The 13781-nt window shown below is 48.8% G+C and overlaps 1 protein-coding gene and 1 long non-coding RNA gene across 3 annotated transcripts in view; one reads left to right on the forward strand and one right to left on the reverse strand.

Moving 5' to 3' along the window:
• Nucleotides 1-13781, forward strand: part of NR6A1 (nuclear receptor subfamily 6 group A member 1) — a 70171-nt gene that overhangs the window by 34840 nt on the left and 21550 nt on the right. The gene's annotated exons all lie outside the window — the stretch shown is intronic.
• Nucleotides 10700-12221, reverse strand: LOC114061979. The gene is made up of 2 exons (XR_003572279.1): nucleotides 12075-12221; nucleotides 10700-10884 (listed from the first exon to the last, which is right to left on the reverse strand). It is a non-coding gene; the product is annotated as an uncharacterized LOC114061979 (long non-coding RNA).

Genomic DNA, 13781 nt, shown 5'->3' on the forward strand with positions numbered 1-13781 from the left:
GTGGTTGGTGCTGTGGTGTGGCACAGGGGCAGTCCCACTCCGGGGTGTGCAAAGCCTGTTGTCCTCACCACTCTGGGAGTGAGGGAAGAGCTTGAATTGTCTCACTTGAGGAGTAAACACAAGGGCAAAAGGAAGGCACAAGACCAAACCTGAGTAAAAAGTCAGTAGAAGAGCCAGAAATGGTGTCTGCTAACTCTGGGCAGTATTTGTTGTTTAGGGGATGCTGCCAGTATTAATAACAAAAGAATTGGCTGGGTTTCCACAGTTGGGCTATGAAAAATGCATGTGTGTGTTGCTGCAATCAGGGGAGCGCTGTGCTCCGAGGAGGAGCGCTGCAGGTTAGCACTCCGACAGGGTCCCCGTGGCTGCTGTGCCTCGCTGCCTGTCACCTTCTGTAGTCATCAAGTGGATAAAGAATTTTTGTCATGCTGCTTCATGAATGAAGCCCGTGCTCCTAAAGAGCATAAGAATTAGCTCTGAAGTGTGCATTAGCACAAAACCGAGGATGTTGAAAATCATAAAAACTAAAATACACTCTTACTCCATTTTCCCTTTCCCTTATCCTGACTCTGAGAGGGGACGGAGTCTGGGTTTAGTTTGTCATGCTTTTTTTTTCCCACTGGCTGCTGCTAAAATGCTTGGGATTGTGGAGAGCTACCAGCCCTTTGCTTTTAGCATCATTCAAAAACCTTCCATTTAGAAACCATTCTAATATCTTGGTGGTTTTTTTCTTCCTCGTCTTTTTTTAACTACCAAGGAAATTTGCATGAAAATGGAATCATTGTTTCTGAAGAGTTCCATCTGCTCCTGCTGCTTATTCTGGAGCTGAAGTCATAATCCTCCGCTTGTGAAATTTCCCATTGAAGAGATTTTTGGCTTGTTATAGTTTGAGCACAAAATTTCAGAACAGAGGAAATATAGATGCTTCACCTAGAGAAAAAAATAAAAAAGAAAAAGCCTTAAGATGACATCAGAACTGCCAGTGCATCTGCAGTCAATACACTGTAATTCCATAGGGACTGAGAGTAGGAAATAGGACAGTATGAGAGGTGTGAGGGGTTTGGGGTAGGAAAATGCGTTTCCTCACGGTGTCAGAGCTTTGGCTGGGGGTAGTGAAGGAATTGTAATTTTCTGGGTAGCTCAGTACATTAGGATTCCTTTCAGTGGAAGGGAAAGGCAGGATTGGTTTGGGGCAACAGGAGTGCTCAGGCTGGCCAGAAATGAGCCAAGTCCCTCTAAAAGAGCTTTGACCAGAATGGAACTGCCAGGCTTCTTCCAGGGAGGATCCACGAGATGGATATTCGTGTAGCCGCTGTCGTAGCCCTTTGCCTACTTCAGAGGAATATTCTACAAACAGGAACAGGATTTTGTTGTTGTAATTCCTTCTCTTCCTGGCATTTTCGTGTTTACTGACACTGATGTGCAATGCCGAGTGCTCGTGAGTGCCTGCGTGTAAATGCTGGACACATCCTGGCAGTGGAAGCAGTAGGAAACGGAGAATCCCTTGGGCTGGGAGGTGACACTTGTCCTGCCCGGACCTCTGTCGCTATGCAGAAATGCTGCGGGAAAGTGGGTCAGGGCTGGCACAGCTGCGGGACCCCGCGCTGGGCACGGATCGCGTGCGGGGCCGCCGCGCCTGCATCCCGAAGATATTCCGGGAGAATCAGTGACCTCCTTTCGCATCCTCATTTACGGGCTTGTTTCCCGCACCGCGTGCGGGGTTTGTGAAGAACACTGCGTGTGTATGAACCGGGCTGTGCTTAAAGGAGGTAACACATAGTTCTGCTGGGGGAAAGCAATGCCTCTCCAACATTTGGCATTTTCTCTATTCATTAAATCGTGGAGTGCACGTGTGGCCCTGCGTGCAGCGCCCGTGCTCGGGGACTGCCCTGTTAACCCTTCCCACTATTGGCAGTTTCCAGAAGAGCTCCTCTCCTCCGTCACTGCAGACTGAATTCACACACCCCTCCTGCTCCTCTCCTGCACCCCGGGGTTATCTCCTTCCCCATGTGATGGCTATCACGGTGCATTCCTCCTCCTCTGGAGCAGTGCCATACGCACACTGCTCTGGAACTCCAGCAGTAGGAGGTGGGTCATAGGATCATAGAACAGCTTGGGTTGGAAGGGACCTTAAAGATCATCTAATTCCACCCCCATTGCCACAGGCAGGGATGCCACCTGCTAGACAGGGTCAAGGGGTCAGCAGGTTCCATCCTCCCGAGCCCGGTCCCCCGGCCAGACACTCCCTGGGCTGCCCCTGTGCGTCCCTCCCTGGCTTGTTTTCACTTCTCCCCGGCTGTTGGCTGCTGAACTCTCACCCTGTGAAATCTCTCCATGTATTACCCCTTCATAGGAACTGGCTCCTGGAGATGTTAGTCCACAGCTCTGTCTGCAGTCAAGCATAACCATTAAGAGTTATTGAACTTCATATACAAATCAGAGGTATAATTTGCCCCTTTAGGGACAAAGGATGGCTGATACCAGCAGATCAGCTTCAAATGCAGCCATGCTCTGTGAGCTCCACAGGAAACACACGTAGCTGAACACAGGCGTAATTACTGCAGCTTCCTACCTCTGTTTTCTTGCTGTTCTGTGTCGCCACAGTGCTCAAGGAACAGTGATTTAGGAAAGCCAGGACATCTAATCCTCACCCCAATCAGTCTCTTGCTCCCTTGTTACCAGCTTCTTTATCTCCTCCATCTTCTCTCCTATCTATCCCTGGCCTTAAGAGCCTTTTAGAGAGGTAATTTTGGTCTGCTGCTCTGGTAAAGCCTGGACTCATGCAGGTGAGGCACTGTTCAGCTGCTCCCTGGGTCCAGGTTGGGCTGGGAGAGCCTGCCCTGCTGTACCTAGAGGCCAGCTTTTATCCAGGGACTCCCATGGAATGCAGAGTTCTTACCATCTACCAGCTGTGCTGGTCTCTGCCACGGTGGCTTTCAGAGGTTTGTCTGGAGCTGGGGAGAAGACACTGGATATGAGGCACCAACCTCCTCAAGGCACAAACCCGATATCCCAAAAACTTCATGAGCTGGGCACAGATTGCAATAGTAGAGATTGGCAGAGGATAATGGACTGCATTGTGTGGATATTGAATGCTTTCAGAGGAGGAGCTGGTACTGGGCTTCAAAGATAAAGAAATACCAGCAAATTTATATGTAGATACCATTCTGAAAAATGTAACATCGCTTCTCTGAGGGGAAAGGCTGTGCAAAAGTTTGTTATCAGCCTTGGTACCTTCATTTTTGAGGAAGGGTTCCTTTCCCTTATCTGACAACCACAGGAAAGCGGGCATTTCTCAGATCTGTTGTGTGTGTCAGGTCAGTTTGTCTTTGTTTTGTGCTGCAGGTGAGACTGTGAGCTCTGCTGGTATCACAGGTGGGGCTGGAGCTTTGCTGTCTGTCCTCCAGAGCTGCCCACAGAACTGTGTGTGAGCTGCACTAGCACGTACATATCCTTCCAAACATAGAGGTTTCTGTTACTGCTGCATATAACTCCTTTGTTTTCTCCTTTTAAATTAACTTCATGTTTTATTTCTGTGTGCAGAAACACAGCGACTCACATGTATGACCCGAGCACGAATTCTGCACAGCTACAGCGAAGTTCCAAATGAGACTAGAAATTACATGTAGCTCTGTGATTTAATTTTCTCTGACATATTGAGTCTATGTTTTAGCCTACAGAACTCCACAGCTGTGCCCTAATTCTCTTTTCCTTGTGATCTCAACATCGCTGCCTTTTAAGGCATTGCTATTCTTGGATCTCAGCAGGACACCATGTTAGACTGTCACCCTGCTCGCTGTATTGCCAGTGCAGAAAGCAGCTTCTCCCTGGACTTGCAGAGAATCTGTGCAAGGAAAACTTTGGAGCAATTCAGTGGGTGCATGAGACTGGATGAGAGTGCTTTATATCCTACACCAAAGTACATACTGAGGGGGGGTGTAGGGGTTCCTCTGTGATTGCGGTCTGAGGGCACAAGGGAAATGTTTATATTTTGTCACAAATAACAAGTGATAATGTAATTAGGCTTCGAGAAGACTCACACAGGAAAAGCTGGATGTCTTGTTTGCTTTAAAGAAGAGGGTTACTGCCCGTTGGGTATTTATGTTCTGTTTTGTTAAGTGACATTTGTCTCTCTAGAATTTATAAGTATAATTCCCAATATAACCAAATATTGACTGTTTGTAATCCCGGTGTGGCCCTTATCTAACGTCTCACAATTGCTGCTGTAGACGCTGTTCAAGCACAGTTTGCTAAATTTGGCGTAGGAACTTGCTGGATGTGATTTAGGCTGTTCTGACACACGGTGTGGCACCTCACCGTGAGATCTGTGGATCTGAGCAGCGAGGGTGTCTCCTGTGAGTAGCAAGGGCTGTTTTCGGGAGTATGTGTGCTGCAGTCAGCACGGCACAGCACACAGAGCCCCGTAGTTTCTGCTGATAAGATGCCTGGTGATGAGCACTGGGAGTTTTCTATTTGCCTTGTTTCCAAGATATATGATAAAAACCCTAATGCAGATTTTAATTTTTAACTTTTAAAAAATCGCGTGGGCTTATCTCGGGTGAGCAACACGAACATATCATACCATTGGAATGTCAAAAATCTAATGTAGAAATCCAGACGCCGTTGTTGGGGCAGATCATTTTAATTTCAAATCTGAATCTTACATGTTTCCTCTAAAACCATCTCGCATTTCTTACAGCACCTCGTGCTGCGGAGGATCCCTCCGGCTAAACCCGCTGCGCTGCATTGTGGGAGGATTGATGGAAATGGTCGGCAGCCAGCGAGGCCGGGAGAGCCGGGAAGGGAGCTCTGTCTGTCTGTCTGTCTGTCTGTCCAGCTCACTCAGGGCGCTGTGAGAGGAACGGGGAGAGCTTGTTTGGTTTAGCTGATCTGCCGTTTTCACATTGCCAAAGCCAGGAGAAGCAGGGCGCTCGCGGGGGTTCCGTGAGGTTCCGGTGTCGCTCTGGAGCTGCGGTGGGAGCAGTGGTGAGGCCGGTTGTTCCCGCAGAGAGCAGCTCAGGACAGGCTTAATGAGGGGAAATCAACCCCCCTAATTCGGGGGCCGGCGTCAGTCACGGGGAAAGGTGGATTCCTCCAGCAGGCAATTTAGAGGCATCTGTTAAGAACTAATCACAGTCCTAACGTGGGTGTCCTCCTAGCACGAGGTTCCTGCACAAGGAATTAAGTCCCTGACTTTGCCAGCAGCTGCTCTGGAGATGCTGTTCCATGCCACTGTGCAGAGGAGCTTGGAGTCTCTTCACTCATGAGACACAAAATTTGGAAATCTCTACGGCCTCGGTTCCAGGTCTGGTGTCTGTTGGTGTGGGTCCCCTATAAACTCACTGCTTCAGTAGTTGCTGTGGGCATGACCCACTCCTGCAAGGTCAGTATTGCTGAAAAGGCATTCCTTCAGCTGTGCTCCAGCACAGCAGCATCTCACACTCCTGCTTTTCCAGCAGACTGCTCTGGTCCTGGATCCACGGGTCCCTTCTCTGTTGAGATGCCTTAATGAGGCTGAGGTTTGTGGTCAGGGCTGCTGACAGGAAAGAGAAAGGGGAAAATAAAAATGAGCATAGGAAAGTGTTGTAAGAAGAGCTTTACACAGCATTCATGGGATTTAATGTCCTGAGGACACAGAGGAATTCAAAGAAATACAATCTCTATGACAAATCATAGAATTGTTGCGTTGCATTTAATGTACTTTAATTGACTCTGGTTTTGTCCCCCGTTGGTTTTATAGTGCTGTCATCTGGAAGACAAAGTGTAGAGCTGTGCTTTCCCAGCAGAGCTGTGCCTGTGCCTGCACTGGCTGGATCTAGAAGACCAGACTTGGTGTGAACTGGATAATTACCCTGTAAATGAACCAGAGCAAATGTAGGTTTGAGAAGTCTCTTCTAATGTGAGTAAAATATTGACTAGCTACCAATTAAGTTAGTGTGAGGCTGGATCATGTGGAAAATAGCATGTGAAGATGTAGTTAGACTGTGTTGTGAGACGTGTGTACACTGGGATCAACGTGATATCCAAAAAATCAGTTCCACCATGTGGAATAAGTTCTTGACTCCAAAGCAGACACTTGGCACAGAGCAGATCCTCTGCTGCTTCAGCCAGGGAAGTAGCTGGTAATTAGAGGTTCATCTTCTGTGAGTCACCACAAAAGAAAATGAGGGCACAGTTTTTGAATGGGCTTGATGAAAACAGAGGGGTATTGGAATTAGAGATTCATGGTTTCTTCTCTGGGTTTGGAGAAGAGTGTGATTTGTCACGGGCTGCATTGTTGGTGCATCCTGCCTGCTCCTCTTCCTGTCTGCTCAATCTGTCTCGAGGTTGTTTGGGTTTGTTTGTGCAGGATGACCACTTTTCTCATTTCTCCTACTTTCCTCCCCATTTGTGAAATTAAAGGAAATTCCTTAGGACACAGAAGACCCTGTTTATCTTCGAGCAGCTTCCCTATGTAGAACAGTTTTATGACTATAGGAGTTCCATCCTGAAAATGTGCTGCATTTTTCCATCCTGAAAATGTGCATGCAATCCTGGGGGCTTGTGTTGTGAGCAGCCAGTTGTAGCTGTTACCACCATGCACTAGCTTTCCAGCTCAAGTACATTATCTTATTACCATGGATTTAAATATTTGATTTACAAAATGTTGCTGCCTGATACTCCAGCAGTATCATATAAGACACATCACAATAGATACCGAGTTTAAAGATTGTTTTAAATGGCTTTAATACAGACAGAGGTCAGAAAAGGCAAGATAACAGCAGAAGAGGCTATGTCAAAAAGTAATTAGAGCAGGACAAATGGATTGTGCAGGCATGTCGAAGGCTGTTATTTCTGTAGGCAGTGAGTAGGAAAGGTGTTAATGTAATGTGACAGATCTGGAGCAAAAATGAGGGTGCAGGGAAAACAAATAGGAGCTGACCAATGGAATGGTTTAAATTATGAGGTTTGCTTTAACATAATTTGATTACACATGAAAGAAATGTTTAGTGTAGTTTCTTTGAAAACCTAATTGTCTTAAATACTGCATGTTCGATTCAGCCTTTACCCCCAGAGCAGCAGTCCCTGCACTGGGGCAGCCTCGCTCCCTGTCAGGAACAGCCATGGCAATACTTTGTCCTCTGTGGCTTCACGAACGAGAGGAAGATGGAAGATTTTTTTCCTCTAGTGTTAGTCTAATAAAATTGGCTCTTCCTTGAGTCATGTACATCTTAATTTGAGACCTCGTGCTGTCTGGGGTGGGTGGTATCTGGGCCTCGGAGCAGCTGGTAGAGGTGATGTGTGAATTATCTGGTTTATCAGAAGGAAAGGATGAGAATCAGGTTTAGGAGAAGGAATACAGGGAGGTAAAAGGTATTTTTTCAGAATTCAGCTCTTGCCCTGTTCACAAGTGGGAGCTCTATTAGTAGGAGGGGGGAGCAGAGTGGAAGTGCCCAAATTTCCAGGCTCCTGCACAGGACTGGATGGAATACAAAGATTTAACTTCCCAAGCACTGTCCTCCTTTGCAGTGTTGTGCTGAAATCACACGACCTGCTGTGCACATCAGGAATCGACTTTGCAGCCAGGACAACTTGTGTAGCTTATGGCAACATTTCCCTCACATCTGCAATAGCAGAAACAAAATTATGAAAGCATTTTTCTTGAGGAGCCACCACTGCAGCTTTGAGCTGGGCCCTTCACATTATGGCAGGACAGCGAAAGGGGGTGACAAACCATGGACCCTCATCCCCCTAAAACATGGCCAGGTGTGTCACTGGGCCACCTTGCCGTGCTGTTTGCCTTGCCTTTCTGCTTTGAGGCCCTCTAGGAAGGAAGTTGAATTTATATAAGGATTTTTTGAGTATGGGGTTTCTCCTGCCCTGTTGTCCCATGCCACTTTCTCTTCCCTCAGTTGCCCTTGCCATTCTAACAAACATATTTTCCACAGATTTTGACATTTCACAATTTTATTTAAACTTGACATCATCTAAAGAAGTAATTGTGGTGTATAGGGGATTATGGTGAGATATGTTTTAGGTGGAAAGTCAGTCGGTCTCCAAGCTGAGATGTTGGCAGGGGTTCTTACAGGAGCTGAGAGTTGAGGTGATGAGAGTTTTTTTGAGTGCAATGTGCTGTTTGCTGCATGGATGTATTCTTGGCCAGCTACCTGGGAACAAAGGGAGAGTCTGGGGGTATTGTCAGGGTGTACCAGATGGTTCCTCTATATTTTATTCCCATGTTTGTAAATTCTGGAAGGACATTTCTGATCAGCTTTTCCTTTTCTTGTTAAAAAAAAAAAAAAAAAGGATTACAAACTTCATCAAGTTAAATGGAATGCTCAAAGAAGATTTAGGGGGAGGAAAGGACTTTTTAAATACCTTCTCCTAATGAGAGAAGAGATAATTGCAGTAAAAATAAACCCAAGGTGCCAGCCCGTGAGCAGGACCCACTCGGTGCCCTGTGGCCCCCCGGGAGGTGAGGATGCTGCAGAGCTGTTCAGGGCAGTGCTGGGGCCAGGAGGGCTCTGGCCCCAAAGCTGAGGCTGGAGCTGATGCGAGGATGCCCGGCCGTGTCCACCGGTCGGATGCTGCCCTCTCCTGTCCAGCTCCCGTCCAGCGCCTTCCAGCTCCCGTCCAGCTCCCGTCCAGCGCCTTCCAGCTCCTGTCCAGCTCCTGTCCAGCTCCCGTCCAGCGCCTTCCAGCTCCCATCCAGCTCCTGTCCAGCTCCTGCCCAGCTCCCGTCCAGCTCCTGTCCAACTCCTGTCCAACTCCTGCCCAGCTCCTGTCCAGCTCCTGCCCAGCTCCTGCCCAGCTCCTGCCCAGCTCCTGTCCAGCCCATCCGTCTGCAGGAGCGACGGGGGCAGCGCTGGCCCTTCCACGGCACCATGGCCCAGGGAAGGGGCAGTGGGTGCACAGGGGCTGAGCCCCTGCCCAGGGGTCGGGGCTGAGGGCCCATCTCCTGTGAGCCCACAGGAACCCTTCAGGTTTTTTTCCTCATTTTGCCATCTGACCTGAAATTTGAGGAAACATCCTTACTGTTTGTTTGTTTGTTTTTCCCTGGGGATACAAAAACTTGCTGCTCAGGACCAAACTGTGATTTGTAAATAGTGCTCAGAACTATAATAATTACAGTGATAATAACAAAGTTGGTCTGCTGTTGATATTGTTAAAAACACTAGCAACTGCAGCAGGCCGCTGTAGCTGTGTGAATCCAGTTTCTCCAAGTCAGCCATAAAATCCTCTTTTGGCTTTTCAGTTCAGCACTTTAATGCACAAAACTTTTCCCGCCTCTTCAAACCCAGGAGAGGCTCTCTGCCTTCTGCCCTGTGGGCCTCTCCTCATTTCCTACATCCTGCTAAACATAATTTTCTGCACAGGTTTGGGATGAAAAGTTTTTGTCTCATTTGTGCCCACACTGGTTGATGGGTGCCCTGGTTCTCTGGGTGGGATGTGCTGGGACAAAGCCCTGCTCTGCACCCGGTGTTCGCTTGATGGATTCAGTGCCTGAATATCGGCCTGTGGGAGAAAGAACTGACCACACGAGGACGGGATGGGGGTGTGAGGTTGGATCCTGCCCTGGGCCCACTGTTGGGTAAGGGCTGGAAGGTCCTGTCTGGGTAGACCTCTGAAAGTTTATCTTCAAAGTATAATACATCTGTGGGGTTGTCATTGGCAAGGGGGACCCAGCCCAAGGACTTCCCCGTGTTTTCCAGAATGATCTGACACTGTGTGACCTGATTTGGTTACTGGGAGTTACAGGAGATGTGCTCCCAGAATGGATGGAGTCATCCCATAGGAAGGGAATGGAGCTCAATTGCCTGCTCATAGAAATGTAAAGCTTCTCCCTTTGCAATTCTCCTTTCTTGTACTTTCCCGCTAAGGCAGTAAAACCATATACTTCCCATGCCTACAATCCCATTTGTTTTCCTTTTTTCCTCTGAAGGCGACCTCTCTGAGGAGCCCTTAACCTCCCCCTGCCTTTTCCTCTGTCACACAGAGCTGCTCTCCGCTGTTTGTCTCCCACCAAGGGAGGTGCAATGAAACGCTTCTTGCAGCTGCTCAATAGAATGGGACGGCAAATTCAGTAGCCAGGCGAATAAAAATATAACAAACCAGATAACCCTGGAAACTGATAGGAGGATTCTATTTACACAACGACCTATCAAAGTAGTAAGAAAGAGGAAATTGCTTAATTTTATGTGCACCAAGTGACCACCTTCAGCAGAATTATTAACTCCACGCTCCTGATGTGTTTAATGCTGGGGAGCAGAGGAATTACACTGTTGTTAAACCATTATCACAGGACATCAGGTGGATATTCATTGTCATTCCATGCAGTTCCTTCCACAGCTTCTCTAAGAAATTTTATATATTTTTTTTTCAATTTTCTCTGAAATACCTGCATACATAGAGAGAGGGGGATAGATTTTTGGGGAAAAGTACATGCTCTGTTTACCTGCAGCCAGTTCTCTCACTGCAGTGGCTGGAAGCGGTAATGTCTGCAGTACTGATGCTGCTGAGATGTGTTAATCAGAGTTTATATAATTTATTCAGCTACATTTGCAAACCAGGCTGGTTCTAGTGCAGGGGGTCTTGTTCCCTGGCATGTGGCCGTTCCTGAGCCTGCCGAATCGCGCGGGCTCGGGCGGTTGGTGTTGCACAGCAGAGGTGCTGCCAGTGGCATCATTTGTTGATAAAATGAAAACAAAGCCAGGAGTTCAGTATTTCCTTAGGATCTATTTGTTGCTGGAAATCAGATCCACTTTGCTGTTGTAGTTTGGTCCATGGCCAGCTCAGTGGTGTGGGGGCAGCTCGGGGTTTGTCGCCTTCAGCGCCGAGATGTGCTGGGTTTTGTTATCCACAGCCCGGACTTTGTTCGTGCCACAAAGGGGCCGATGGCTCAAACTGCAGGGACACAACAGAGCCCCGATTGTCATGAAAATGGGCAAAGCCTTCACTGGAGCCCAGGGAATTATGAAACGGTGGCTGTGGGTGGGAGAGCAAGAGTGAGGAAGGGCTGCCCCTGTCCTGGGGCCACGTGGCCCTGCCAGCCCTGCTCTGCCCAAATTTGGGGTTTTCATCAAAGCTTTTAGGGATTGGCTGTGGTAAGTAATGGTACTGCCAGAAAGTGTCTTGGGAGACCTGCACTGGCCTGGCCTGGCACTGTTCAGCCCACTTTGGCACTGGCTCGTGATGCCAGTTAAGCTCTGTATTTCTGAAAAAACATCTCTTAAGAATTCCTTCTCTTTGGAAGGGCAGCCTTACAGCACATGCCTGGGGAGAGGGGCAGCACCTCCTCTTGCTTCCCACGCCCATCCCTCATGGCTTTAACGTCAGTTCAAATCCCTTGCAGGCAGCAGTGCCACTTGCCTGTTTTTTGCAATTGTTTTTTGGCTTTTACTGTTAGGAATTGGTGTAATTCTAAAATTTTAGGCGCTGGTTGAAGTAGCATCAGCTTTTTCTGTCTGGCATGGGAATTGGCTGATTCAGGCCAAAATAAGAACCAGCCACTCTCTTTTTCCTTTGCCCAGACTTGCTGCAAGGCTGTTTGGGTCAGACAAGGCAATTCATCTTTCCTACCTCTTTGCCTGCCCTCTGCCCATTTCCAGTTTGGCCTCTGATTTTAGAGAATAGTTCCAGATCTCTGCAATTATTTTCTGCCCTTGGGGATTTATTATGGAGAAACTGTGATGTGTATTTAATGCAAGTTTTGAGTAATTTGGAAGATTTGGGTTGTTAGGGCAATCATCCCTTTTCCCAACCAGGTTTTGTCTATAATTGTGGTTTCAGAATTAGGAGGGGTTTTTTGGTTGTTTGTGGTTTTGGTGGGTTTTTTTGGTGTATCTCTGTTTTGAGCCCCAACAGCAGTTGTGGGAGCAACTTTGTGTTATCCTGAGATTCAGTTTGCTTTATTTCAGCCCGCTGTGTCCACATCCCACTGTGGCGTTACAAAATACGCGCTCTGCATTCTGGTCACACATCTCCGAGGGGTGCCAGGAGCCAGCGGAGGGCTCGCATGGGATGAAGAATGCAGAGTGCTGGGAGCAGCACAATTGCAAACAGCTGTGTCAATAGTGCAGCCAGGGCTGGCTTACCTTGGCCATGCGCTGCGAGGGCGGCGGCACCGGCTCCTCACACAGCCCGGCCCCGGGAACTGCCACGGTGAAGAGGGGAGGTCAGTCCAGGGAGCGCGTCACGGACCGACACGGCAACCGCACACGTTTACACCATCAGCAAAACAGAGTCTGGCCCCGTGCAGGGCAGGCTGGCAACAGCCTGCTCCTGCAAATGCACCTGCTGTGCAGAAATGCTGGGTCAAAACAGGATTAGGAGTAGAGAGAATCACGAAAGGGTTGAGGTTGGGATTGGGGTTGGGGTTCGCAGGGACCTCTGAGACGGTGTGACCAGACCCTTGCCCAGGTGGTGTCAGCCAGAGCAGGGTGCCTGGGCTGCCAGGAGGACACCACTGAGCTCTGCCCTGCATGCACATGAGGTTATTTGCATTGCTGGATGTCACCAGAAAGCAATAAAATTTCAGGCTCGGGAAGAAGTGAAATATGACCTCTTTTGTTGCCTCTGCGCCTTGTTTATTCTAAGTCAGCCATTTCTGAGAGCACATTTAAACCCCGCAGTCCTCAGGATGAGGAACAGAGCAGACTGTGGCTTCTGAGGAGAGCCAGTTTTGAGACATCCAGACATCTGGAGGACAGGTTGGATGGGGCATCAGCAGAAATGCTTTCGGGCATTCCCTTAAACGCCGCAGTGTGGTGAGCATTTGTTTGGGCTTGGTCAAACACAGCTGAGCACCAGGACAGTTTATCAGGCACCTCATGTCTGCAGCCCTGAGGACACCTGAACTGCACTACAGCCCACTCCATGTTCACAGCAGCTCTGGTTGTGCCCTGGGAGTGCTCTGCCAGGCGTGGGCACGAGAAGGGGTTTGCTCAAGAGCAGCACGGTGCCGCTTGCCCACACTGGCCTGAGAGTGGCTGTGTTTGTTGGCTGGTGCTGCCTGTGTCTGCTGAGTTGTCAAACCCATCGGTCCCAAGTTTGCTTTTCACTTTTGATTAAAAACTAAACATCAGTTTTTGGCCAGGAGTTGTTATTAGTATAAAGAAATAATTTTTATAGAGTCACAGAATCCTGAATGGTTTGGGTTGGAAGCAACATTAAAGACCATCTCATTCTACTCCCTGCCATGGGCCGACACTTCCAAGGACGGGGCAGCCACAGCTTCTCTGGGCAACCTGTATTTTCATCCTGGGGATCCCTGATTTTTTTGGGGGGTGTGTGTCAGTGGTTTCATACTGCAGTGGGCAGTTCTCTTGACTGCCCTGGAAGTTGGTGGAAGGACTATGCAAAGTGGTGGCCATACTCTGGCTTGGGACTGGTGGCCAGTGGGGACAGCTGGTGGCTTATGGCGGTGGCCAGTGGCTGGTGGCTGATGACCAGTGATGATGGCCAGTGGTGATGGCTGGTGGTCAGTGGCTGGTGGTTAGGGTGATGGCCAGTATCCAACAGCTGGTGGCCACTGTCTGGGCTGTTGTTGTTGGGGCAGTGGTCAGTCGGTCGGTTGGTCTGTCTGTTGCTCAGTCAGGTGGTTAGTTGGTCTGTAGATCTGTCTGTCTGTCGGTCGGTCTGTAGGTCTGTCAGTTGGTCAGTCTGTCAGTCTGTCGGTTGGTTGGTCGGTCGGTCAGTCAGTCAGTGGTTTGGCTGGTGTGTCAGTCGGTGTGTAGGCCTTTCTGTCAGCTGGTCGGTGTGTCTGTCAGCCGCTCGGTGTGTCTGTCAGTTGGTCGGTGTGT

Source organism: Empidonax traillii, unplaced genomic scaffold (genome assembly GCF_003031625.1).
Source record: "Empidonax traillii isolate 1590-97213 ecotype Southwest subspecies unplaced genomic scaffold, ASM303162v1 scaffold375:size1330703, whole genome shotgun sequence".
NCBI classification, from domain to species: Eukaryota; Metazoa; Chordata; class Aves; order Passeriformes; family Tyrannidae; genus Empidonax; species Empidonax traillii.